Here is a 26,494-nt window from a genome sequence, read left to right as displayed (position 1 = left end):
TGAATGGATGAGATGTTCTATATAATTACACAAGGACATGTTGAGAAAAAACACAGGTTGAAGAACAAAAGGTATTTTATTTCTTATCGACAAGGAAAGAGTTAAGCTCTGTGGAGGGCTCATTCTTTTCTCTGATGGAAAATAAATAACTGGTATTCCTCAGGGCAGAAACTAAACTCTAACAAGGAGAAAGAAAGGACACACTCCTACTTTCTCATATGGGTAGGCATTCTGATTGGTCTCTGGGGACCTGGCTTTACCTGGGCAACTCTAATTGGCCTCACTTGGAAATTCTTTTCTCCTAAACTGGAATGGAAGTCAAATCAAACAATAACAGAAAAAACAGGTAAGGATAAAAGAAAAACCAAAACAGAACAAGAAGAGAGAGAGAATGAATGAAAGAATGATTGCCATTTTCTTTAAGAAATGTGTACTGTTTCCTTATTCCATATAATTACCAAAAGATACAAAGAGTAGCCCCAAGTGTACAGGAAGACTCAGCTGTGACAGAAAAGGCACACATGTGTTTGTGTGTGTGAGAGAGAGACTGGTTGTGTTTTGTATTTCATTGTTTCGGCAAACATCTCTTATTAAAGATGTTTTTAAAAAAATTCTTTTGCTACTTAGTAGAGCAGGACAAGCATCCTTAGGTTCTAAGCTGAAGTCACCAAACCTTGTTTACTTTTCTCCAGTTTCTTTAAAAGGGCAAGAAGGAGAAAAATAAGCATAAGAGAGATGATCAAATTGCCATGTTTAGATTACGTCAGGCAGCTGAGTTCCTTGAGTAATCAAAATAATTGAGTTAATTAATGAAAAAATTTACTCTGTACAGCAATGCTTTTGACCTTTGCTGCTGAGTAAAATCACCTGAAGAACTTCTAACATTTTTTTTTTGAGATTCGAGCCACACCTAAATTAGATTGGAACCTCTGCATGTGGACCTCAGGTACAGGTTCTTTTTAACTCTCCCCCATGATCTCAATGCACAGTCAAGAAGAACAATTGGTAAAGGAGATAAGTTTGTACTCTCAGCTGACACATGAAGATAGTTTAGTTATTGTGTTAAGCACATTTATTTTATTTAATCCCTAAAAGATGACTACAAAGTATTTATCATTATTTCCACTTTAAAGATTACAAAACAGAAATTGAAAAAAGACATTTAGTTAGCTGGGAAAAAATCCTGGTCAACACTCCATCTATCCTTTCTCCTCACAATTCATGAGTCCATTAATTTCCAAAAACAATTTGGAGGATGACATAGAATAATTACCTTCTTCTCCCTTGGTGTTTCTCTAAATATGTGTGATTCCTCTGTCTTCACATTTTGACTGTTACAACTGTGTGTTTTGATCATGATTCCATGAAATTTCAATTTTTCCAAAAGTGAAATGTTTCACACAAAAACCTCCCAATGTCACTATGGAATTTATTAATACCCAGGGATTCTGGATTGAAAATTAAGTCTGTTCAAGTCTTATTTCAATATTCTAATACTTGCAAGTTTACATGATCTTATAGTTCACAACCCTGATGACTTTTCTATTTTCTCCTCAACTCTACTCACTAAATATTTTCTTTAGAATTTGCTTAAAATAGATGTTTACTGTGCATTACAAGAATTTCTTAACTTTATGAATTCTAGAGATTGAAGTAAAACAACAAATTTGCATTCTCAGGGTTCATTGTTCACCCTGCAAAATGATAAGTGCCAGAAAACTTCATTCCTTATCCATAAATGTTAGCACATTTAAAATACCTTGAAAGAGCTCATCTCTGTAATTTCTGTGATTAAAGAAAAATCATACATAAGTGGCTTCTACAAGCTGAGCAGTATTAGCCATGCACCCTACCCTCATCCTCCAGTATGCTTATTTAATTTTAAAATACAACTTTTCCTATCAATTTGATCTTTAAGGTTGTTAATTGACTTCTATTATAAAACTCACAGCAAAACTTTGCCATCCAAGTATTGAAGCACTCAAAAGGATATGCCAGAAGTGAACATGTTGAACTTGGGAGGGTTACTGATGCTGTTCAAGAAGTGTTAGCTGTTATTGCCTATTTTAATTTATGCACCTGTTCACTCTCCAACTCCATTGCGACATGGGTAAGGAAGGAGAAGGTGATGGTGACCAGAAATGTGCCAGCAGTAAATTTTTCCTTTTAGCTGACTCTACTGTTTTTCTTTCCTGCTGTTGTTACTTATATTGTCAACTTGGATTCCAATCAGTATTACTTTTTGGGCATTCACTTAACACTTGGCCCTTGGCATGACTGAGCATTGTCCAGAGGGCTCAGTTGTGGGATTTAATGGTCAATACATGCATCAAAGTTGTTTTTAAAAACTATTTACAACAACATCCCAAATATGCTACTAGCTGAAATATACTGACTTTGAGAATAGGGATTCCCTGCTATATTAGCAATCTTTCTGTTGTGACAAAATATCTGAGATAATCAACTTACATGGAAGAAAGTTTTGTTTAGACTCAGTTTTACAGGTTTCAGTTTATGATGGGTTCACTCCATTCTTTTAGGCCAGTGGTGAAGCAGAATTGGAATGTGTGCTGGAGAAGGTCTGGTCAACTCTTGGCAGCTGAGAAGCAGAGAGAGGAAGGAGCCAGCATCCCAATATCTCCTTCAAGGGCTGTCTCCTGATGATGTAATTTCCTTTAACTAGGCCTCACCTGCCAAAGGTTTTCCTACCTCCCAGTAGCACCACAGGTGGCTAACCAAGCCTTTAGCCCATAGCCTTTGGGGAGCACCTAACATCCAAACCATAACATTTGCCTAATGAAAAAAAAATACATATGCTATGCTTTCTGGTATAAGTGTCTGCTTAATGTTCAGAAACATTTTTTATGGGGGAGGACTAGTATGTGCTGCACCAATTCTCCATTAATAAAGCCAACACCCATCCACTCATTCATTCTTACTTTCACTAGTTACCTACTGAGAACACACAGCAGTGGTAACAAAGACAAGGTAGCATCTTGGCACTTTTAAACACATGACCTGGTGGTTGAGACTGAAGATCACTATACACTGCATTATAGGGGCTCACAGAGCCCAGTGGGAGCACTAAGAAAGGGAAGCCAACTGAGGTTGGGAGCTTTGTGTCTTATCAGAGACACAGGCAATGAAGCTGAGATCTGAAAGCTGAGGAGTTCCCCAGTGGAAGGTCTGCTAGGGAGAGTGAAAAGACTGCACAGGTCTCAGCCACAGGAGATGATTGACACTTGAGTTATCATTGTGTCTAAACCTCAGATGTTATTTAGGAGGCTATAAAGTAATGGGAAAAGGGTCTTATATGGCAACGAAATATGACATGGTTTTACTTTAGGGCATTGGGAAAGATATCAAACGTATTTCATTTTATATTTTTTGAAAATTTTAGCAAGGATTTATTTTAGTATAACAGGATAAAGTATAGACAGGGGGTGGGGGGGTAGAAAAAGAGAGAGAAACATTTCCTGCCCTCATGCAGGAAATGGGAGCAAAGACACCGAACGTATTTCATTTTAATCCAGAGGTTGACAATACTCTCAACTCTTTAGCTCCAAACTCTGGGCTTTAACATCTGTAAAATTATATCATGGGCTATGGTATGCAATCCTTTGAACATTGTATTGCATGCCTGCCATGGAAGAGGGATTGTGCTAAAAGTTGGTGATTACATTAGTGTTCTAACACAGTCCTTCCTGTCCTTATGCTGTTGCAAAGCAGGAAGCATCTGTGCCTAGTTAAAGTGGAAAGAAATGAAGCCCTCTCAACATCTTGGTGCTGATTGCCCCAGCTGGCAATCCGTACCCAATTTTGCTATTCTGTGTTGCATAGATCAATGGGAACCAGGGAGCCTTCGTTACCATAGCTCAGAATCCAGTGAAAGACAAATGTTATTCCCTGCTGCCCTTTTCAGTCTGAAGAAAAATTTTCAGTGCTGAAGAACAGCTAAATGCTTCCTTTTGTGCTTGTCAGATTTTGGACAGCAGTGGCCAAAGCTGTGAAGTTAGAGGGAAATCAGCACACCCACCAATGAAGTAACAAAACACTCACAAATGGGTACAGATGACATGGCACAATTACCACACTAAATAAAATCTTCCCATTTTACCCAATAGGGAAGCTTATTGACACCCTGAAGTGTTCCACCTCTTACTTCTTTTTGATCTGACTTTGGTAACAACTTTGGTAGAAGGAGCTCTGTTACCTTCTGAATTTTCTTATACCCTTCTCCTGGGGTCACTGGGCAAAAAGACCCATCAAATATATAGCAAGACAACTCTTCTATACTTCTGTGGATTTCTACTGTGATGATAATATTCATAGAAATATACTTTAAGAGAGCTCTATTTTGATGTTTAGGCAAAAATCCTGATATATACAGTAAAATGACACATAAAGCTATACCAGGGCCTTAGATTTCAGAGGAACATTTCCAGATCTTTTAAAAAAGAAAAGCTATTACATGAATATGTAAAAGAATGAGCAATTAATATGAAAATATAAGAAGGTTCAGATATTTCCCATTTCAAAATAGTATTTCCATTATTATGTTGGTGCTAACCAATCAGAATATATATTTGCATGTGCATGAGTTTGTTCTAATACAATTCTTTATCAAATTGGAAAAGTACTAGGTCTTTTCATTTAAAGTATAGGACAATTAGAAAATTATGAGAAGTTGAAGGAAAATATATTTCATCTTCACACAAAAAAGAAATGGCTCTTTTGATACTTAGATTGCATAAATTTGGAATTCCAAAATGAATTATCCACAATTTTCTTTGCTTGAGTTATCAGAATATTGAGAGAAAAAAATTAAACTGCATCTTATTGATATTTATTAATATTGAAAGAAAATGGTCATTGTTGGAATCTTACTGCTATATATTGATTATTTAATGAGTGGAATTGATGTTACATTTTCAAGGTATGTAATTTCTCCATTTACTAAAATGTATTTTCCATGAAGTATATGAAAAATTATTTTCAATGTATGTTTTTAATAATCACCATGATTGTAATAACTGATATTGATGTCTATAAATTCACTAAACATTTTAACTCTAAAATATCATCTTTAAAGGACTCAATTTTAGTTTCCACAAAAGTGGAAAACATTATTCTTTGAAAGCTTACTGTGAGAACTCTTGCAAATATGTCATAGTCCAGAAAAGTTAGCTCTTTAAAAGCAAATCTAGAAATACCAGGTGTTTATTAAATTCTTCTAGTGTAAACTTTTTACCTATTTTTTTAAATACTTCTTTATAAAGACATTTATCAGGAAAGTGCCTTCATATTGCTTACTGTATTTACTAAAATTTTGTAATAATCTAGTAATGGAAGTATTTGTATGTCATAGTATCTTTGTGTTTTGCTTTTTTGTCTAATGCAATTCTTTGTCTAATAACTCACTTCAGTGAGGTTTTTTATGAGAGGATGGTGTTGTTTTATATTGGCACTACTGGATTTTAAACTCAGGATCTTGTGCTTGCTAGGTAGGTACTCTATCTCTTAAGCCACACTCATAATCCATTCAGTTTTGAATTTGTCTGTTACCATCACTGAAATCAAGGTGTAGAACACCCACATCATCACACAAAGTTTTCTCATTCTTTTTTGTCATCAAATCTGCTATCTCTAAAGTCAACCTACAACTATAATTCTGTCAATGTAAATTTTTTCTGTTCTTGAATTTCATGTATATGAAAACTCAATATAAGTAATAGTTTGTGTTGGCCTACTTTTAACATAGGATTTTTAAATGAACACGTTAAATGGGTTTAAATACATGCATGGTTTAGAGAGACGTTCATTTTCATTTCTGAGCCATATTCCTTTTTAGAAAAATACAATTTATCTATTATATTGATGGAAATTTTGAATGTTTCAAGTTTTAGGCTATTATGAATAACCCTCTTTCAATAGCCTTGTAAAAATCTTATATTGATTTGTTTTCAATTTTCTTGGGTACCACCTGAAGTGGAATTGTTGGATTGCAACTTGTTTATATTATAAATTGTTGAACATTTTATAACATTGTTGTATCTTGTTACAATCCACCTTCCTTATCTAAAAGGTGCAGTTTTCTTTGTCCTCTTACATATTTGCCATTGTTAGACATTTTGCCAGTAACCATTCTGGTGGATGTGAAGCATCATTGTGGTTTCAATTTGAATTTCCAACATAACAGATAATGTGAAATATAATATGAAATGTCCATTGGCTTTGTGTAATCTTCTGTGAAGTAGGAAATTGAATTGCTCTGATTAAAACTGGTGTCTATTTTAAATAATATAAATATATATAATTTACATATGAATATATATAATTTATGGAGTCCTGACTCTGACTTTTGTAAGTAAAGGGCTCATTTTGGTGAAGTTTGATTTCCAGATCTCTAATGCAGATATTCTTTTTTAAAAAATTTTTTTGGTTTATTTATTCATTTATTCATGTGTCCATACATTATTTGGGCCATCTCTCCCCACTACCCCCCACTTCCAGGCAGAACCTGTTCTTCCTTCATCTCCAGTTTTGTTGAAGAGTAGACATAAGCAATAATAAGAAAGGAAAAGTGTTTTTGCTAGTTTGAGATAAGGATAGCTATACAGAGAGATTCCTAGCATTGCTTCCATGCACAAGTGTATTACAACCTGAATTGATTCATCTCTACCAGACCTCTTCACTACTTCCTGGTCACCTTCCCATAGTAACCTCTGTCAGTAGCTGCTCTACAGTGGGTACATCAAATACTTTCAAGTTTTGGGTTTCCTATCTTTCCCTATTCCTCCTGTATGTGTTCTCCCCTTAGTGTGTGACCCACGTCCAATAATATTACAGCAATTGGTTATAATATGCATATGAGGGAAAACATACGATTTTGGCCTTCTGAGTCTGGCTAACTTTGCTTAAGATGGTCTCCAGTTCCATCTACTTATTTGCCGATGACAAAATTTCATTCTTCTTCATGGCTGAGTAAAACTACATTGTGTATAAGTACCACATTTTCTTAAGCCATTCATCAGTAGTGGAGTATCTTGGCTGTTTCCATAACTTGGCTATTGTGAATAGTGCTGCAATAAACATGGGTGTGCAGGTGTCTCTGGAGTAACCTGTATTGCATTCCTTTAGGTATATCCCTAGAAGTGGAATTGCTGGATCATATGGCAGATCTATGTTTAGATTTTTAAGAAGCCTCCATATTGTTTTCCAGAGTGGTTTACATTCCCACCAGCAGTGTATGAGGGTTCCTTTTTCCCCACATCCTTGCCAATATTTGTTGTTGCTGGTGTTTTTGATAACAGCTATTCTAATAAGGGTGAGGTGGAATCTTAGTGTAATTTTGGTTTGCATTCCCTTTATGACTGGAGATGGAAAGCATTTTTTTCATGTGTTTTTTGGCTATTTGGATTTCTTCCTTTGAAAAAGTTCTGTTTAGCTCAGTTGCCCATTTCTTTATTGGTTCATTGATTTTGGGGGAGTTTAGTTTTTTAAGCTCCCTATATATTCTGGTTATCAGACCTTTGTCTGATGTATAGCTGGCAAATATTTTTTCCCACTCTGTGGGTGGTCTCTTCAGTTTAGAGACCATTTCTTTTGTTGTGCAGAATCTTTTTAATTTCATGTAGTCCCATTTGTCCATCCTTTCTCTTAGTTGCTGTGCTGCTGGGGTTCTATTGAGGAAGTCCTTGCCTATACCTATTACTTCCAGAGTATTCCCTCCTCTTTCCTGTACTAAGTTCAGAGTTTCTGGTCTAATGTCATTAGTCTTTAAAGACATCTTTAAATAATCTTTGCCTCTCTTACAATTATGAAGATATTCTTCCATTTGTTCTACTAGAAGCTTTATAGGCTGAAATTTCATATATAAATCTATGATTGGTCCAAAATTAATTTCTTTAGGTGGTATAAAGTAAGATGCAAGTGTTTCTTCCCCAAAATAAGTTCCCCTCAAAATAACCAGTGTAAAGACATTTCATTTATTCATAGACTTGTATTGACACTTATATCAGATAAATTTATCATATATAGTGTCTGTCTCAGTACTTTGGATTATGTGTCTTTAGCAATCTGTGTCCCCTTAGATCAATATCACCCTGGCTAATTCTCAGAGATTCAAAGTGAGGTACAGCTACAGTAAATCTTTCAGCTTTGTTAGACTTAAAGATTCCCTGAGATATTCTATATCTTTTGGTTTTTCATATAATTTGCACAAAAATCTTGTTTGGTCCTATTTTAAGAAAAGGTTCCTTGGGAGTTTTACTGGATCACATTTGTTCTGTAATTAATGTGAGGAGAATCAATAGCTTAATACTGACACTTATTCCCACTATTTTGTTTCTTTTTCTCTTTTGTTTTTTGTAGGGATAGGGATTTGAATTTAGGGCTTTGTGCAAAGCAGGCATCACACTGCCAGTTCAGTTTTGATCTGATTGTTTTGGAGATGGGGGTCTCTTGAACTACTCAAAGCACCATGTGGCTTTGAATTGCAATCTTCCCAGTTTCAGCCTCCCAAATACAGAATTACAGACGTGAGCCACTGGCCCCAGTTCTTTTCTGATGTTATTGTAAATGGTATTTAAAAAATTTTATTTTTCAGTTGTTTACTGATTGTGTGTGTGTATGTGTGTGTGTGTGTGTGTGTGTGTGTGAGAGAGAGAGAGAGAGAGAGAGAGAGAGAGAGTATTCCAGTGATGTTCTGGGTCCCTGTTAAATTCACTTCTTGGTTCTGTTAATTTCTTTGTAAATATTTTAGGTGTGTAAATGTACAAAATTATGTTATCTTTTTTCAGCTATTTATGCTTTGTAAGTTTTTCTTTTCTATTATGTTAACAAGGACCTCAGGACAATGTTGAGTAGAAGTTGTGTAAGAAAACATCTTTTTTGTTTTGGGGGGAAATAATTTGTTTTTTCACTGTAGAAATGATGTTATCTTTAGGATATTTGGAGACACACTACATCTTAGAGTTGTTCTTTTTTGTTTGTTTGTTTGCTGAATGTTTTCATTTAGCTTGACTAGGAGCTTTGTTTTTGTCAAATGCCTTTTCAGAATTTACCAAAATTATATAATTTTCATGTCTGTTAATAGAGTGATTTAAATATATTATTCCAATCTTGCATTCTTCAGCTGGTTATAATGTATTAGTCAATATACACAACATGTAGATTCAATATGCATATAATTTTAAAAGATTTTTCTGTCTATTCATAAGACATTAGCTTTGAATTTTGTACTTTAATTTTCTATAATATATTTTATTATGGCATATATGTAATATTTATGTGTTTATAAAAATGTACTATTTTATATTCTATGAAACCATATGAAATATGTTTAATATAAAACTATTGCTATATATAAAAAGTATGTTACTCATATACATATATTTATTATCTGGCATGATGAGCTTACAAAAATTAGTAAGAAATTTTCACTTTTCCTGTGTTGTCTGAATAAATTTATAGTTGCATTGTGTTTTCTTAAAAAATTTGATAGAATGACTAGAAAATGTAGTCATCTGGGATTAGAAAAGAAGATACCAGAGAGAGAAGCAATCAAGACACAAGAAGGACAGGAACCAAAGCAGCTTAGAAGGTGGGAGTGCTACAGAAAGTTATGGGCCATTTCCAAACTAAAATATCCTTACACTCATGTTTTTAATTCTGAGTCACTTTGCTCAAGTCTCAACTCTCAGGAGTAACAACTGTAATCACCCATGTTTAGCCAGAAGTGAGGATGGAGAGACAAATGATTGGGACTGTCATTCCCAAAAAGAATATACTACAATAGGCATTGCAAGTGCCCAAAGAAAATGAATTATAATCACAAAGAGAAGGGAAGTGAATGAAAATGTAACAGAGAGATTAGATATGTAAGACAGATTTCTGTTCTAATCACAAAGTAGACTGAAATTATTTTACAAGGTTTAGCTTTTATGACTTTGGGATCTGGAAAGAGGATTGAAATTCAGTTGTTAGGAGAGAATTTGTTTCCTTAAATCTACACTACAGGCTAACTAAGTCATGGTGTTTTCCAAATACAGTTTTTGATGAGACATTTTGGGGACTCTGAAGGACATATACCAATAACAGCTATCTACCTCAAGTATTTGGGTTCCTTTTAACCTATGTTTTTAAAAACCTCAAAGGGACCTAAAAATATTTCAATGGCTCAAGTTACTGGAGTTAATCCTCCAGTCATGTTCTAGCCATGGCTGAAACAACAATCTTCATTCATGCAATGACATCAAATACTAATATTTTAATTCACAGTATAAGATACAAGAAAAGGAAAAAGATACCTGCTCAAGAAAACAAAAACAGAGAAAACAAAAAATGTCTTGATAATTTAAAACCTTACTTCTGAGGGGAATCTCACACATTATTTCAGATACTTAATATTTTCATAACATGAATGGATGTTAAGTATTTTATTGTTTGGAATTTTAGCTCTTTTTCTTAGTTCTTTCTCTCTGGTCTTATAAATTAAAATTTCCACCAAGAAATGATGTAGAGATATTTATTTTCTTAACTAATTTGCACTACAAGATTTCATAAGAAATGCAAATTAATGATCCATTTTCAGTGAATAAAAAAGATCTTGCTAATAAAAAATGGAGGTGGTGAAATTAAGAAAGAGCATCCTGATGTTTGAATGGAATGGTTCATGTGTGATATCCATCATGGACTTTCCTGGTTCTCAGTCCATGATTCAGAGAAAATTCCCTGTAGGTCAGATGAAATATATGCTGTGGGCAAACACAGATGAACAAAGCATTTGTTTGCTGTCACAGGATCATAAATGATATGAGTGAAAATGAATCCCAAGCTAAAATTCTCATTTGATCAATGATAAATTAACTCCTAAAATATTAAATGATTTTCTCATTTTACTCAGTTAGCTACTAGGTTAAGAATGAAAAATTTTAGATTCTGTCTACAATATTTTTGCCTCCCTATTCTGTATAAATCATTAAATAATAAAAATGACATTTATAAAATGTCATTAACATTACAGATAAGATACTAAATGCCTGATAGGACTGTCTGAATTAATTCTCCTAAAATCCTATAGGGGAGGGGGAGCCCCAGAGCAGACCTAAGAATATTCTATACTGTCCTTACTTCCTTGCAAATGCATCTTAACTTCCAGGGTGAAATGTTACTCATTCTCTCCCACACAGTCTCTCCTTATCCTTGATGAAATTTCTTTCTTTCTATTCTTATCTTCTAAGAATGAGTCTTATCAAATTTATTGTCTTCTCCCATGTGTTTATCACATGAGAATAGTATGCAGTGCTGTCTTTTCATGGGAGGACTCCTTTCTCTATCAGCTGGAGCCAAAACTTCCTGAAGAGGAAGCGACAGTTTCTTTGTTCATTCCCTTCTCTTTACAGGGCCCTTCCTGGACATGAGAGATAATTGGCAAATTCTTCTTTGCAAATGACTTCAGAGGTAGCATTGAAGGCAATGGGATAAAAATGGTTCTTTTAAACACAGTGGGTTGTTGCCTTTCACATGTTTTATATCTAACTCAGCAAAAGAGGGGGTGATTTTCAAGATTACTTTCCCTTATTCCCAGCATCTAGTCTTAGGACAAGAAACAGACATCATGGAGAGGATCTGGGAAAGGCTTATTAGTCAATACCAGTGGTCAATTTTTAACAATTGCACTTTAAGGGCACAATTTTATGAAACACATCAATTAACCCCGTCACCTATTTCCAGTTGCATGGATTGTGAAATACTCAATTGTAAGACTGGTTTAAGACTTAAGCAGCAATTTTTTGTAACCTTGAAGAATTTACTTATCTCACTAGCTTCTAGTCTCCTCAACTGTTAGATGAAGAAGGAAGACAAAAGAGCCCAGATTACCATGGTTCCTTCCAACTGCCTCCCACATGTAACCAGGCATCTCATTAATAGGAGCTTTGGAATTATAGCTTTGGTTTTGAACATTTGTCGTAAACTTCACCCCTGATACTACATTATGTCCAACTTTTCTGGCTATCATCTCAGCTACTTATTTTCTCATTTTTGGAACACAAATTTGAAGTAAGGCCAATGGTAATTGGCACTGTGATGAAATTCAGCAGGCTAAGTCATTATATTCTGAGATGCTACCTGAACTTTAGACATGGAAACCAATATTTAAGTAGGAGCTCTTTACCAACCATTTACTTTCATTTATTTTTTTAAAAAGCCTTCTCCAAATTGAAGCTTCTTTCCCATATCAACTTTGAAATAATCTTTTGAGAGTTAGTACCTGATAGAAGTAACTGACTGACCATTTGAACAAACACATCATGGCACCAACAGGGAGGCAGAATTTACCAAGTACATAGGAGTTCTGTTTCACGCATGATTAGATGTCCTTTCAACTATTACAGCATATTTATGCTCTCAGAACACAATGCAATACAAGTCACTCCCCATGCAATGATTTGGACCACTGCAGGACAATGTGGCTGTTCAGCCCCTTTTTCCATCCTATGCACAGCCTATAGTTATATTTTTCTGTCTTTCTTTTTAACATTACTATGTAATATTTAGAGAAAAGTCTCTGCTTGGACTTTCCTTCTAAAAGTTTAAATTCCTAAGACAGATGTGCCATTAAACAATAAGAAACGTGATAACAAAGATGCTGCTAGCCAGTGAGTCACCATGGAAACCATCTAAGACAAGGATTATGAAGATGAACAACTTTGAGTTAATTTCTTCTCAGGGTTGTAACATTTTGGTTCATTGATTCATATGTTGTGATGTCTTTTAGAGGAAGCATTGTCAGAGACACAGAAGTTTCTCTCTAACATAATTCATTATAGAGTAAAATTCAGAAAAAGTCAAACCCAAGCCACATTCCTTTGATGACAAGTTAGTTATTCATGTAAGAAAACCCGGCAAACACATAACAGTCCATGTTATAACGTAATTATGTGTGGCATGGAAATTGAACACAAAGTATACTCCAAGAAAATCATTATCCTAAGACTACCATGGATTCTATCTTTTCAGATGCTGTATCCTAGTATTGCTGTGTATAACAAATTATCAGATCAAGGATCCTTCTGACACCTCTTAAATAGCTGGTAATTCTAGATGCAAGTGGTAGGTTAAATCCAGCTGCAAATATTATGTCTGTTTTGTGTTTAAATTGTTTGAAATGTAATCAATAGCAATGATTTTAAGGCCCAGCCAAAGTTATACTTTAAGAAATATAGTGAGTCCCTTTTAAGAACTGAAAAGTTGTCAGGTGCAATATATTTAATAGTACAAAAATGACTGAGCTGGAAGGGACCTGGAAAGTGCATCTGGTCCAGTTGGAAGTCTTCAATTTACCCTCCAGCAGTTAAATGTCTAAGTTGTCCAGGACAGGAATATGCCCGTTATCATCTTGGAGTTCTCCAGGGAGGTTCTGTCGAGAACTTAATTCAATAATCATTGCCAGGGTTTTATCAGCTTGACAGTATACAAGTTCTTCTTTCTGTCCTACAGAAATCTCTCCTGCAGTCCTTTTTTTTCTATCTAGGTAATGAACACAAAACAAAGTATTAAAGTGTTTTCTGCAGTTCTCAAACATCGCTCACATCCCCAGCTTGTTACGTCTTGATGTTATTTTGTTTGTCTTAAATTACAATCATCCTTTCATGTTTAGACACATGGGGCATATTTATGGGTTCTTTTGTACAACTTTTTCCTGAATATAAAGTTTGTCATAGGAAATAGTTTCCACATATCTTAAGTTCCAAAGAAAAAAAAATAAAAGCTACACTTGTATAACTTTGCAATATACAAATCATTTCACATGCATTACTTCATTAGATTCACAACATCAACCCTGTTAATTAGGCAGAGAATGAATTCCTCATTTATATTTTCATGATTATATAAACTAAGCATCTTTGTGTGAATTGAAATACTTGGCAAATAAATCTAACATTGGGCCCCTAAATCTATATGCTATGCCATATTGTTATTTATATTTTCTTATATTGTTGTCTCTGACCAGTGTTCTTACTAGAGACTATTACCTCATTTTTAGTTAAAAAAAAGTAAATATTATTATATTTATAGTATAAAATTTCTGGAAGGCTAAATAGAGTAAATAGTGGAACTGGGATATGAATGTATATGTCTACAATTAAGTGCATAGATTTTCCTGCTTTTAAACATCTGCCTCTTTCTTAGTATTATTTCTTCGTATAGATATAGAAATATCAGTAACAAAGTAGCATGATGATTATATTATCACCATTAATGTTTAAATTAGTGCTTATAACAAGACATGATACATAGTACTCAATAAATATTATGTTACTTTTATCATTAGTGTTAAATTCACAAGCAGTTATCAATCAAGGAAGTTAAGCAATTTAAATCAATAGAAAATATTGTACCTATTGTCAGTCCATAACTCTTTGTTAAATTTTTTTATATAAAATGCAATGCAATTCATGTTATTTAGGAAAAACATGATTGAATTAGAAATCTGGAAGAAAACAATAAAAACAGGAAATTTCTAGGACATGAAGAAAGCTTCCTATTTTGTAACAATCAGGAGTCTATATTTCTGAGCGTAGTGGCACAAATAAATTAGATGAATTATTAGAATGGACACTAGATACAAATGTCTACTGCTGTGAAATGTCTAATATTTAAAAATCAGAACTTTGATTTTCTCTGAAAGAGAATAATGAATAATTTATTCATCTCTCAAGTCTGAGCATCATTATGGGATGCTTCTGAAATAAAGACTTTTAACCCCTTTGCTTTTAAAAATACTCAATACAATGCCATAAGAAATTCTTTTTCTTCACATTAAAAAAACTTCAAATGCCTTATTTCTTTCTTATTATTTCTAAAAGTATGACACTGCCTTTGTTCCTAGTATTAAAAGTCTAAACAGGCTGCTTATCCTGAATCTGCAGGAGGCAGAAAATCAGGATTTAAGGGTCCTGGATTCTCAGCTTTGTTAGTTATTTGTTGGATAATTAAGTCATTTAAATAGCTTCTCAATTACCTCGCAAAACCATAGTATCTTCTAGTCACAGATTGTATGAATCACATGAGTTTATATAAATGAAAACACTCTAAAAATTAAGGTTACTCCAAATACAGTGTTTTATCAATGTATTTTCATACTGCCTGTTTAATTTATAAAGTTCTGCATAGTTTTAAAGTAAGTATAATTATGTTAATTGATGCATATCTGAGCCTGGCTAACCTTGTTCAGAATGATGTTCTCCAGTTCCATGCATTTACTTGCAAGTGATAAGATTTCATTCTTCTTCATGGCTGAGTAAAATTCCATTGTTCATAAATACCACATTTTCTTGATCCATTCGTCGGTAGTGGGGCATCTTGGCTGTTTCCATAACTTGGCTATTGTGAATAGCACTGCAATAAACATGGGTAGGCAAGTGCCTTTGGAGTAACCTGTGTCGCATTCCTTTGGGTACATCCCCAGGAGTGGGATTGATTCAGCATCTTCTTTGTCTGCCAAACTCTCACAGCAGCCTTTTCAAGTTCTGAGTGAAATGCTTCCTCCTCTGAGAGCCCATGTTCATGTTTCCAGGGCCACAATGATCATCTTTACATTGTGTTTTATCTCTGAATTACCAATAATTCTGAAGTACAAGTAATGTATTTAAATATACACTTCTTTAATTGGAGTGAATGCATCACACAGATGATATCAGTGTTACCCGAAAGACACCATAAAACACAAAATCCTAAAGTTACAATATTTTATGTGTGGCTACTTTAAACTCTAACCACTATGCCCATGATCATGAATCAACATTTGAATTTTTTTTAATCTCACTCTCACTCTTCTAGTAGACATTTTCGGAAAGGAGAATTGATACTACCTTGAAATTATTTTACACTCATGTTTTCACAGTCCTGCTTATGGACCCAGTCACTCCTACAACCTCACCTGCCTGGCTTCTAAGCCCTTCAACTGCTCAACAGGATGCTAGCACCTCCACCAGTCCTCTCAGTGGCCATCCTCCTGTGATTCTCACTGGGCAACACAGGTAAACACCCTTCAGATTTGGATTTGGCTTATCTCCCAAGAGTTCATGTGTTGGAACCTTTTTCCCCAGAGTGGCAGTGTTGGAAGACGATGTGGAGCCTTCAAGACAAGGATCCTAGGGAAAAGTCCTTGGTTCTTGTGGTGCTACACTCAGAAGGAATTAGGTAGTGCTCATAGTGCCCCTCAGTTCTCAAGAGAGCAAGTTGCTATAAGAGTGAGCCTGACCTTTGAACTGCTCTCTCTGGTTTTCTGTTTTGCAATATGGTCTCTTCCTTCCATGTGCCCTCTTATCCTGGTGTCACCATGCATTGTGAGGCCCTCACAGAAGCAAGCTGATGCCAATGCTCTGAATCTGAACTTCTAGAACTGTGAACTAAATAAAATTAACCTGGCTCAGGTATTTTGTTGAAGTGGTGAAAAAGCAGACAAACATAAACCTCTGTGGTCAATGAATTTAGATTTGACTCTTGATTCTCCCACTTACTCTTGAAAAGCTTGAAAGAATTACATGTTTCGAGCCCATTTCTGTGTCTGTAAAATGGAGATAACACCAGTGTGTTGAGGGGAAACAATATTTATTTTTAGAAATATCTATGCTCAGCCATAATAATTATTCCATAAATGTGATGTATTTGATAAATACATGTTTGAATCCTCATTCTAGACACCCCTACCAATCTGGGAAATTTTCACTGAGTGTGTGTCTCTTTAAAATTTTTTATTAGCATAAATTAATTGTACAATGTGGTTTCATTGTGATATTTACATACATGCATGTAATATACTTCGACCAAATTCACTCCTTCTTAAACCCTCCTTCTCCTTTCTCGTCATTTTAAACAATTTTTAGTTGGGTTTTTTATGCTATTTTCATATATGTATGATAGAATTCACCCCCATCACTCTTTCTTTCCTTTCTGCCTACCTCCTCCTTACTGGTTTTCTTCTCCAAACATTCTTCCTATTACAATCATGCCATTATTATTATATTTATTATTTTGTATGTCTACTAAACACACACACCACGTCTTCCATGCTAAGATGAAAAGAGAAATAACTGAGTAGTCTTAAGAGATTTAGTTTTAATTTATCAGTGCAGGTTACCTGAAAAGGCAGCATTGACGACACTCTGCATATTTGTCCCTCACTAAAAGTGATGTGTTTCTCAACCCATTTAATCTAGAACTTGCTAAAGAGAAATGTTTGCTTAGTAGAAATCAGTCTTTTGGCTTTAAATACCTTCACACTTTTGTATATTTTGTAAGATTTCCACTTATTTCTTTTGAACCTTAGAACCACCAGCAAGATTAAATACAAAAGAAAATATAAGTGTTCATTTTAAATAGTAAGTCCTCAGCACTCAACCAATTTAATAACTACCCTAGAGTCACAGATCAGTAACAAAATAAAAGAAACATTGGTTATCATCCCTTGAGTTTACACCATGGACTGGGCAGTATATTTAGGGTTTTACTTGCAATGTCTCAATAGTATGAGATATAGGTACTATCTCTATTTTAAACCAGAGGAACTCAGGCTCACAGTTGGAAAGTGCTTTGCCCCAAAGGCCAGGTACAAGATGTAAAACAAAAATTAACTCCAAAGTCTGTGTTCTCCTATCCCTCCTCATAAGCATTGAAGCTCAATGGTTAGGCTATGAGCTCTGGAGCACAGTGTCCTTCAAGTCCTGTACCCTTCACTCTAGCTGCATGACATTGGGGATATTTTTCTAACTCTGTTAACCTCTGTAAGAAAATGATATGGTAATAACCCCAATCTCAGGGTCTTAGAATGACTCAGTGCTGTAATAAGCATACAACTTTTAGTAAAGTGCATATTGCATTCTGAAAAATGCCCTTTATCATTAATTCTATGTATTGATAAACTAGGTTACCTTTCCTACTTCTTGCTCATTTTTCTTCTCATAGTGAAAAGGCTTTCTAATTCTTCAGACTAATATCCTCAGAATAAGAGAGAAAACCTTGGTATCATAGTTCATAGTAACATCTCAAGAAGGGGAAAAGGTGTTTTTGTTCATTGTTTTTCTTAACCACCTCAAAAACTCTTTTCTCTCTCTGGAATACATCTGTTGCCCGCAGATCTAACTCTTTGCTGAAGCTACCTTCCCCTGAGAAGCTTTGCCTTTCTTGAAACAGGAAAGAAAGTGTCTATGAGAATAATGCAAATGAAAAAGATGATGGGCCATGTCTCAGAGGAAAATATCCCTTTTATTAGAAATAGATTAAAGGAAAGAAAATCAATCTTGCAAGATCATGAAAATCTAGGAGACACTAAAGTTGATTTATTTATTTAAGATTTATACCCAGTATACTCCCATAAAGGGCTCAAAGTGGTGGCAGCCTGGGCTAAAATCATTTTCTTATACTGTGTTTCAGACTGGAATGAGGAGTTTCCCTTCTAGCAGATGAAGTTAAGCTGATTACAGCAAATGAGCTATTGAAAATCAATACCATAAAACCATTCCATTAGTACCTGTACAATCATCCCAGGATTATAACTAATATTTATATTCATAAACATTGACGTTTTCAGGAAATGAGATGCAGAACATTTGCACTGGGCACAGACACCTGTGGTTGCTTGGCTGTGATGATTAAACATGTTGTTAATGAGGCCAGGGTCATGGGCTTGTATCCTACATAGCCCAGTTATCTCCCCTCTATGGTGGTGCTATGAGCAGAACAGGTTCCTACAGCAGCTGCCTTATTATGTTGTGCAGGGGTCACTGAAGGTGAGAGAATGGTCTTGGATTTTGACACATGCATCTCCGCAGCACAGGTGAACACGCATCCCAGCTTAGCATGCTGATTTTACTTTTCCTGTGGAAAGGAACTGGACACAGAAACACACACACAACCCATTTTCTCTCTCTCTCTCTCTCTCTCTCTCTCTCTGTTTCTGTCTCTCTCTCTCTCACACACACTCACACTCTTTCTCATACCACCCTAGATGAAGAAGGACAATTCAGAGTAACTATACCCAGAGGAAAATTTTAGATTTTGTAGGGTCACCGGGTGTCCAGATAAAGTCCTGACTTTGACATGTACTGTCAGCAAGGCCTTGGGTAGCTAACATGCTTCCATTTTCAAAATTACAAAAATGGGTGATATAGTTACCTTATAATGTTGAGAATATAATAAATAAGACAATGTCTGTAAGGAAGCCCCTGTAGTAGGCATATCAGCCATTTAAAAGTAATTTATTTTACTGTTAGTATACACCACATATCCTAATAAATTGTACAAGCTCTTTATATGAATATATTATCTCATTTAATTTGTATATTACTTAGGAGGTAGGTGCCATTGTTATATTTTTCATATTAAAGAAGGTAAGACTTAGAGAGTCTAACTTCTGGCATGCCTCACAATGAGGAGACATCATAGCTAGTGGCTAAACCCACATCCATCCAAGTGTTCATATTGTATGCTGCTTCTCCTAAAATAAAGAAGCTGCTGCTATCATTCTATCCTCTATTAAAAAGCTTTCACAATGCATCCCAGGCTCTCACACAAAAATATACTTTCATCTCTTCTCTAGTGCCTGCTTCTTCAGCACAGATCCTTTGGCTTGTATTGTTCCTGCCATGCCTCAGGAATCTGTGAGTCACTTTGGGTGGTATATTCCCTCAGGGACGAATGTGTACATAAATTCTCTACCTCTACCTCTGGTAGCTCTTTCCAGGGAGCTAAATGTTAAGTACATAAAGCAAAGCAAACAAGGACCACAGACTACTTTTCTCTCTTGTGCACATCTATTTTTACTCCCAGGGCTCTACAAGATGGATTTCCCAAGCAGATTTACTGGGGAACTGTGCAAACGTTAGGCAACGGGCCATTATCCAGCAGTAGCAGTGACTTGAAATCTCTAATAGTAATGGCCAGATAAGTGATAGTCATTTGATGGTGTCAAAATATCTTTTTACTATTGTGACCCTAATACTTTGTTCTCAGAAAAAGAAATTATGACTTCTGAAAAGTTTTTGTGGAATGAAAATCCTGAAATTCCCAAGTTGATAGACTTGGTCCTAAGGGTCTATTGTTGGGTAGCTGTTAGAACTAGACTTTTCATTTCTCAGATGGATTGATGATGTGGGAAGAATGTAAATGCTAGAGTACACTGAAGATCTAGGTTTGAATTCTGACCCTTATATTAGCAAGTAGCACACCTGGTCACTTATTTTACCTTTTTCAATTTATTTCTCATCATTAAAATGGGGCTATCATAATACTCAAGTTCATGTTTGCAATTAAGGATATTAGAAAAAATACAAGCAATACAATTGATACCAAGTAACATTATATATAATTATTGTAATTAGGATTTTCTAGAGAAAAACTTCTTTTGATTCATGAATACAGAGAGACAGAGCCAAAGCTAATCTTCTTCCAAAGAGATGTTTGATTATTTACTAGTCTTTAATGGGAGGGTTTTCAGCATGGATCTAGAGAATATATCCCCATACAGGCAATGTGAGGAAACTTTGTACACAAAAAGATTATTCATAGAAACATGAGTCAGTCTAGCTACTCTATCAGTTACCTGCTGCATAATAAACATACTCCAAAACTTAATATTTAAAAAAAAGCAACTATTTATTTGTTCACAATTATGTGGGTGAGCTATTTAGTCTGACATCAAATGGAATGTCCTTCTGTTGCTCTTGCCTCAGGTTACACATGTAAGTGAGATGAACTAGCAGATTGGAAGGAGTTGTGGGTCCCAGATGGCCTCATTCACTTGCCTAGAGGTAGGTTCTCATTGGCTGGGCCAATGTCTCCTTGTGGTTATACATCCTCAAGAGTCTAGCCAGGTTCCTGACATGGAGTTTTCAGGGATCTAAGAGGAAAAGAGTAGCATTTTAAATACAGTAAACACTGAATTATGTATTGTTCAGGCTTTGACGTAAGCTTCACATTAAACACCTTTGCCTTAGTTCTTCATTTTCTAGTGAGAAAGAATTATATGTCTCCTACTCATCAAAGGTGCTAGCTTTCCATTTTTTAAGCTTGTTCTCCCCTGACATATGTAACAGAGAACAAATTACCAAGAGGGTTGAAAATGCTGTAATTCTTTCTGTGGTTTCTTATATCCCAAAATGAAAAGCTGTTGAGTAGCGTAAAACTCTATACTTGTAGTTTTAAATTTTCTTGCTTTTGTTTTTATCCATTCATTTTATTTAACCACAGACCATCTACTGCCTAAAACTACCTGTAGCCCACTGCCTTCATCGGTACCCTGTCCTAAGCAGGGTATTGGGAAATGACCTGCATGGTATAACTATATCCTACTCCTCCAATCATAAATTGTTGTCAAAGCAATTTGAAGTGAGATATATGACATAACACCTTGTGTTTAAGTATATAGTTTAACATTTACTTATGAAAGAAAGAAGTATTTTGAAGAAATATAAAGTGGATCTATTAGAGCATATAAACTGTAGTTCTGATATGTGTTATAGAGATTCCATCCTGGAACATTAAAGAATATTTCTCAGAAAAAGGGCAGGGAAGAAGCTGAAGGCCCTCTTCAGGTCAAAGTTTTGGAGCTTACATTAAAAATGTCACATTCACCATATTCTCATGGACAACAAGAGATAACTCCTGCTCAGATTAATGGTATGGAAAATATATTCTACCTCTATATTGGAGGACAAAGTCATGTTCCAAAAAGACTAGAAGGAGAGGGATAACTGCAAGCAATCTAACAAACAACTCTTGGGTAAAAGGAAAAAAGGAGGAGGCAGTTTCCAGAACCCTGAGAGAGAAACTACAGAGTTATCTGCCTCAATAAAAGTGATGGTGGTAGAACAGAATCAGAGAAAGGAACTTTCTTCAGTCACCTGTCACTGAACCAATTACTTATCACCCTAATGGTCAAATTTAGCTGGAAGTCAGAGATGAATATCTTCTTCTCTTTTCCAGTTGGCTAGACTTCATTTGAATTTCTGATCTGCTATATTCCTCCTGCATGGTAACAACTAGACAAACCATGTCTTTTCTCTCAGCTTTAGCTTCTCATTTGCAAAACCAGTATAAGAAATACCTTCCTTGGAGGATTGTTACAAGAAACAAATGAGATTATATATACTGTGTGTGTGTGTGTGTGTGCACGTGTGCGCATGTATGCTTGTGTGTGAGTATATTTGTGTGTCCTGTGCAGTGCATGGATGGGAACTGAAGATTTATGTATGGACAGTTGTTAGAAAAAGCCAATCTATATTGCTTTTGCTACAATTGATTTCTTGTGGGTTTTAATTTTCTGGTTAATTTTTTGTTTCTCTTTCACACTTTGAATAGGCAACTTAACTAGATGACCATGGAGTCTACTTCAAGCCTATCCAACAGGCTATGGATCACTTTCTGCTGTATAGTGCCAGATCTCACATTCATTGGCTGAGGAAGAAGCTGATCCCCTGCAGTGGTAAGAGAAGCTGGGTTTTGTACAACTGTGCTTGCCTAAAATGTCACAGGAGTCTTAGTTACCAACAATTTTTCCTCTCAGCCTTTTCTTCCACATGAAGGGAGTACACAGTCTCTTTGGAATGGACAGATGCTGACAACACAGCTGGCAAGAATTGGTGCAGGCTGTGACAGAGAGAAGAGACACTTCCTTTTGTAAATTGGTCCCTAGAAGAAGCCTTTCCCTGTTGCCTACTCAGCCTGCACTATGTCCCCTACACTAATGGTATTGCTGTTTTTCCAGCCACAGATTGGCTCTGTGTGGGTGACCAGTGCTACTAAGAAAGTAAGTATCTACAGAGGTGTAGGCTCCCATTCATCCCTGCACCTGCTGGGGAAGCAATCACCCCAGGAAGAACAGAGTACTTGAGAACTTGGGATACCATCTTGTGGAGCATTTCTCCATAGGTTTGGTGGGGTATCAGTGCAATTATGTAAATTCTTGAAAATAATGTTTGACATGATCCAATAAATTTTAATATATTGTATTAGAGCAAGGTAATCAGTTTCTTGACTGAAGGACTTCCTAGGAGTCTTTAGATTGACAAAGAGCCTTGTGAAGCTGCTAGGAAGATACAGCACTGAGTCCTAAAGGTAATTGACCATGGAAGATTTCATTCAGATAGAGTCTTTCATAGATGTAATATTTTTCAGAGTGGATATTGGGGAATTTTCTTTATATTTTTTTCTTCTTTTTTGTTTGGTGGTACTGGGGTTTGAACTCAGGGCTTCATGCTTGATACAAAGGAACTCTACCAGTAGCCATGCCCCAAAGTACCCCTTTTTTTTGCTTTAGTTATTTTTCAAGAAGAGTCATGTGTTTTTGCTTGAGGCTGGCCTCTGACCACGATCCATAGCTACAGCTCCCCTGTAGCTATGACAGATGTGACCCACCACACCTTGCTGTGGTCTTGCTAACTTTTTGCCTCAACTGGTCTGAAACTATGATTCTTCCAAACTTTTGTCTCCAAAATCGCTGGGATTAGAGGAATGAACCATAGCACCCATCCAGGCATTTCCAAATAAATGATGATTAATTAATATCAAATTATCTTTATCACTCTCTGGCCATCTCCCTCTAGTCATTTCCAATACTGAGTCCCAGAGGAATAGAAGGAACTTATAGCTGCTTCCTTAACAAGATGCAGGGAGATGTAGACAGATCTGACTAATTTTGTTCTGGACAATCATAACAGATTAAATCTCAAAACGAACTCTAAAGGTGATGGTGTCCCTTTGCACCAAACTCTACCAGCTGCCTAGATGAAGGACATTGCTTTTGAATTGAGTTATTTTCTCACAGGATTAAGTGGGTTGTGTTCATTCAGCCACAGTCTCTTACTTTGAGGCCTCTGGGCCCAATGATGTATGCTTTTTCTTCACAGAGACCTAGCAAGCAAGGTTTTTAGTTGCCACTGGCTACATTCCTTTCCCACAGTAGAACAAATGGCAGGTCACATGGTTCAACAACTTAATAATGGTCTTATTCTTGTGTGGCACTTTCAACTCCATTTAGTACTGTTGCAGATTGCATGCAATATTACCCTCACAACTCTCTGTGGAAGTGACAATGGAGACAGAACAAAGTTCTTTAAATATTAAGTATTTTTTTTAAGTCACCACAATAAAAACACCGATGAGTTTCATGTTCATAGATCTTGAAACTTGACTTTGGGACTTTAAATGTCCATTGCTTATGGCATGCTTGAGCTGACCTCATGTAATGTCCTATGTGGAGATGAGGAATGATTGCTATTATGTAATGTGTGGCCCTTGGGATCAAAATACATGACGAGGTAGTGATGGCTCTGACAGGTGCTATAGGAAAGGAATATAATTAAATTATTTTAACCCAGTTTATTTACAAGTAGACACAAAACTGTATCATTTCATAGCAGTAAATTTAGGGGTATATTTCCCATAAGCATAGAGCGAAAGTGTCAATGGAGATAGTAGAGAGGAAGAAAGGAAATCGTATTTGCAGAACCCCTACCCTAAACTGTGTGATTTCCATGGATTGGCTCATTTAACCATCAAACAGCCTCATGTGGTAGACCCTCGTTCTTTAATAAGAGAATTAAACTTGGAGAGGAGAAGTGTGTATTTCATATCATCCATCTGGAAAATGACAGAATTACAACTGATTTGTTTTCTTCCTGACTCTCTAGAAATAGCCATTCACCTTGTCCTCTTGAAACATTCTAAGTATTTCCCCCAAGTTTACTTCAAAGCTTGCTTTTCCACAGAGCTTCCCCATCTCCCCAGCTATGTACTTGCTACCCAAGTTCATTCTTGTCTGGAGCATCCTCCGTTTACTCCCTCACACCTGCCCAAGTACCCAGCTGTCATCTCATGTCTAGTGACCTTGGTTTTGATTTCAAGATTTTTTCCATGTCTAAATCATGATTATCTAAGCAGCAGTAATTGGTAAAAATTATAAACACTCTCCATGCCTTAATAGGAAATGTGCACATGCACTTGAACGTGCACAGACACAAACACATACACACACTACGAAAGAAACCCAAGAACAGAGATCAGTTGACCAGCTAAGGATAACACTGGCAGAACTGTAACTTATTTTAGGTATTACTGTGTTCAGTAATGTTCAGTATCTCATAAAATAGGCTATGTAAACAGTATTAAATAGCGCTTACATTCCCACTGTATCTCTGTTCTTTCATTACCAAAAGAAGTGCTATTTTCTAATAATCAAAATCGATGAGGCAGTACTACATTGAAAACGATGTGTACAGATATGTGTATACATAGATACATGTATATGAGTATCCACACATATAGCTGTATACAGTGTATATCATTTATTTATATCTCTGTGTACATGTGTATATTTTTTGTTTTCACATTGACAAGTAAAATCGGTTTTCTTCTCATACTGCCTGAGTTTTCTTTGTGTCAACCCATTCACTGTGTGAACTTGGCAAGTTTCTTTAATTCTGTACATTTGTTTCCTATTACTGATGTGCCACAAAATTATAAAAAACACAAAATGAACTTCACTGGGCTAAAAACGAGGTTTTGGCAGGCTTGCATTTCTTCTGGAGCCTTTAAAGAAAAATCTATTTTGTTGCCTTTTCTAGCTGTTAGACCCTGGATATGTTCCTTAGATTGGGGCTCCTTCCTCTACCTTCAAAGTCAGCAACGGTTCATGTAATCTTTCTCATGTCACCTCACTGTGATTGCCTCCATCTTTAAGGACATTATGATCACATTTTGCTCACCTGAATCCAAGATTCCCTACAGGAAGATCGTTACTCACATCTTCAAAATCTGTATTGCATACAAGGTAATCTTTCAGACATTCTGGGAATTAGGACATAGAGATTTTTGAGGTACCACTATTATGCCCACTGTACCATTGTAAGATATCCTATTATCTAAATGATGAAGCCCTCATACCAGGATTCAAGTTTAAGAGAACTGAGATATCTGAGAAAATATCTGATATATGTCATGAGGAAAAAAACTAAATATATTTTTGTGAAACCTTTTTACCATAAAGCTATGGAATAATTTAAAACTGTTATTCATGTACATTTCAAACCTAAGCAACAGGAGTTCCCATTGCTGTGAAAAATATCTGAAATAAATCAATTTAAATGTGGAAATGTTTATTTTGTCTGAAAAGTTCCAGTCCATGCTCCACTGTTGCTTTTGAGGCTGTGGTAAGGCAGAAAATCAGTTTAGAGGCCTGTGCCAGAGGAAAGTGCTCACTACATGGCAGCCAGAAAGTGAAGGAGAGAGGGGTTGGATCCAATATACTTCAAAGCCGTGATCCAAGGCCCTAACTTTTCTTCTTCCAGGTCCCACCTCCTCAAGGTTTTACTATCTCCCAACAGTACCACCATTGAGAACAATCCTTTAATATATGAACTAAAAGAGTTGACTTAAATACAAATCCCAGAAGATAATCCATGTAAAGTAACTTACTATGATTTCTTAAGAT

The 26,494-nt window shown here is 35.7% G+C and overlaps 1 long non-coding RNA gene across 1 annotated transcript; it reads left to right on the top strand.

Moving 5' to 3' along the window:
• The first annotated feature begins 268 nt into the window (after positions 1–268).
• LOC141411348 (uncharacterized) lies at positions 269–20,817 on the top strand. The gene is made up of 3 exons (XR_012436110.1): positions 269–346; positions 15,911–16,046; positions 20,739–20,817. It is a non-coding gene; the product is annotated as an uncharacterized lncRNA (long non-coding RNA).
• Positions 20,818–26,494: the final 5,677 nt, after the last annotated feature.

This window comes from Castor canadensis, chromosome 10 (assembly GCF_047511655.1).
Source record: "Castor canadensis chromosome 10, mCasCan1.hap1v2, whole genome shotgun sequence".
Lineage (NCBI taxonomy): Eukaryota > Metazoa > Chordata > Mammalia > Rodentia > Castoridae > Castor > Castor canadensis.
This window is presented reverse-complemented; position numbering and strand designations above follow the sequence as displayed.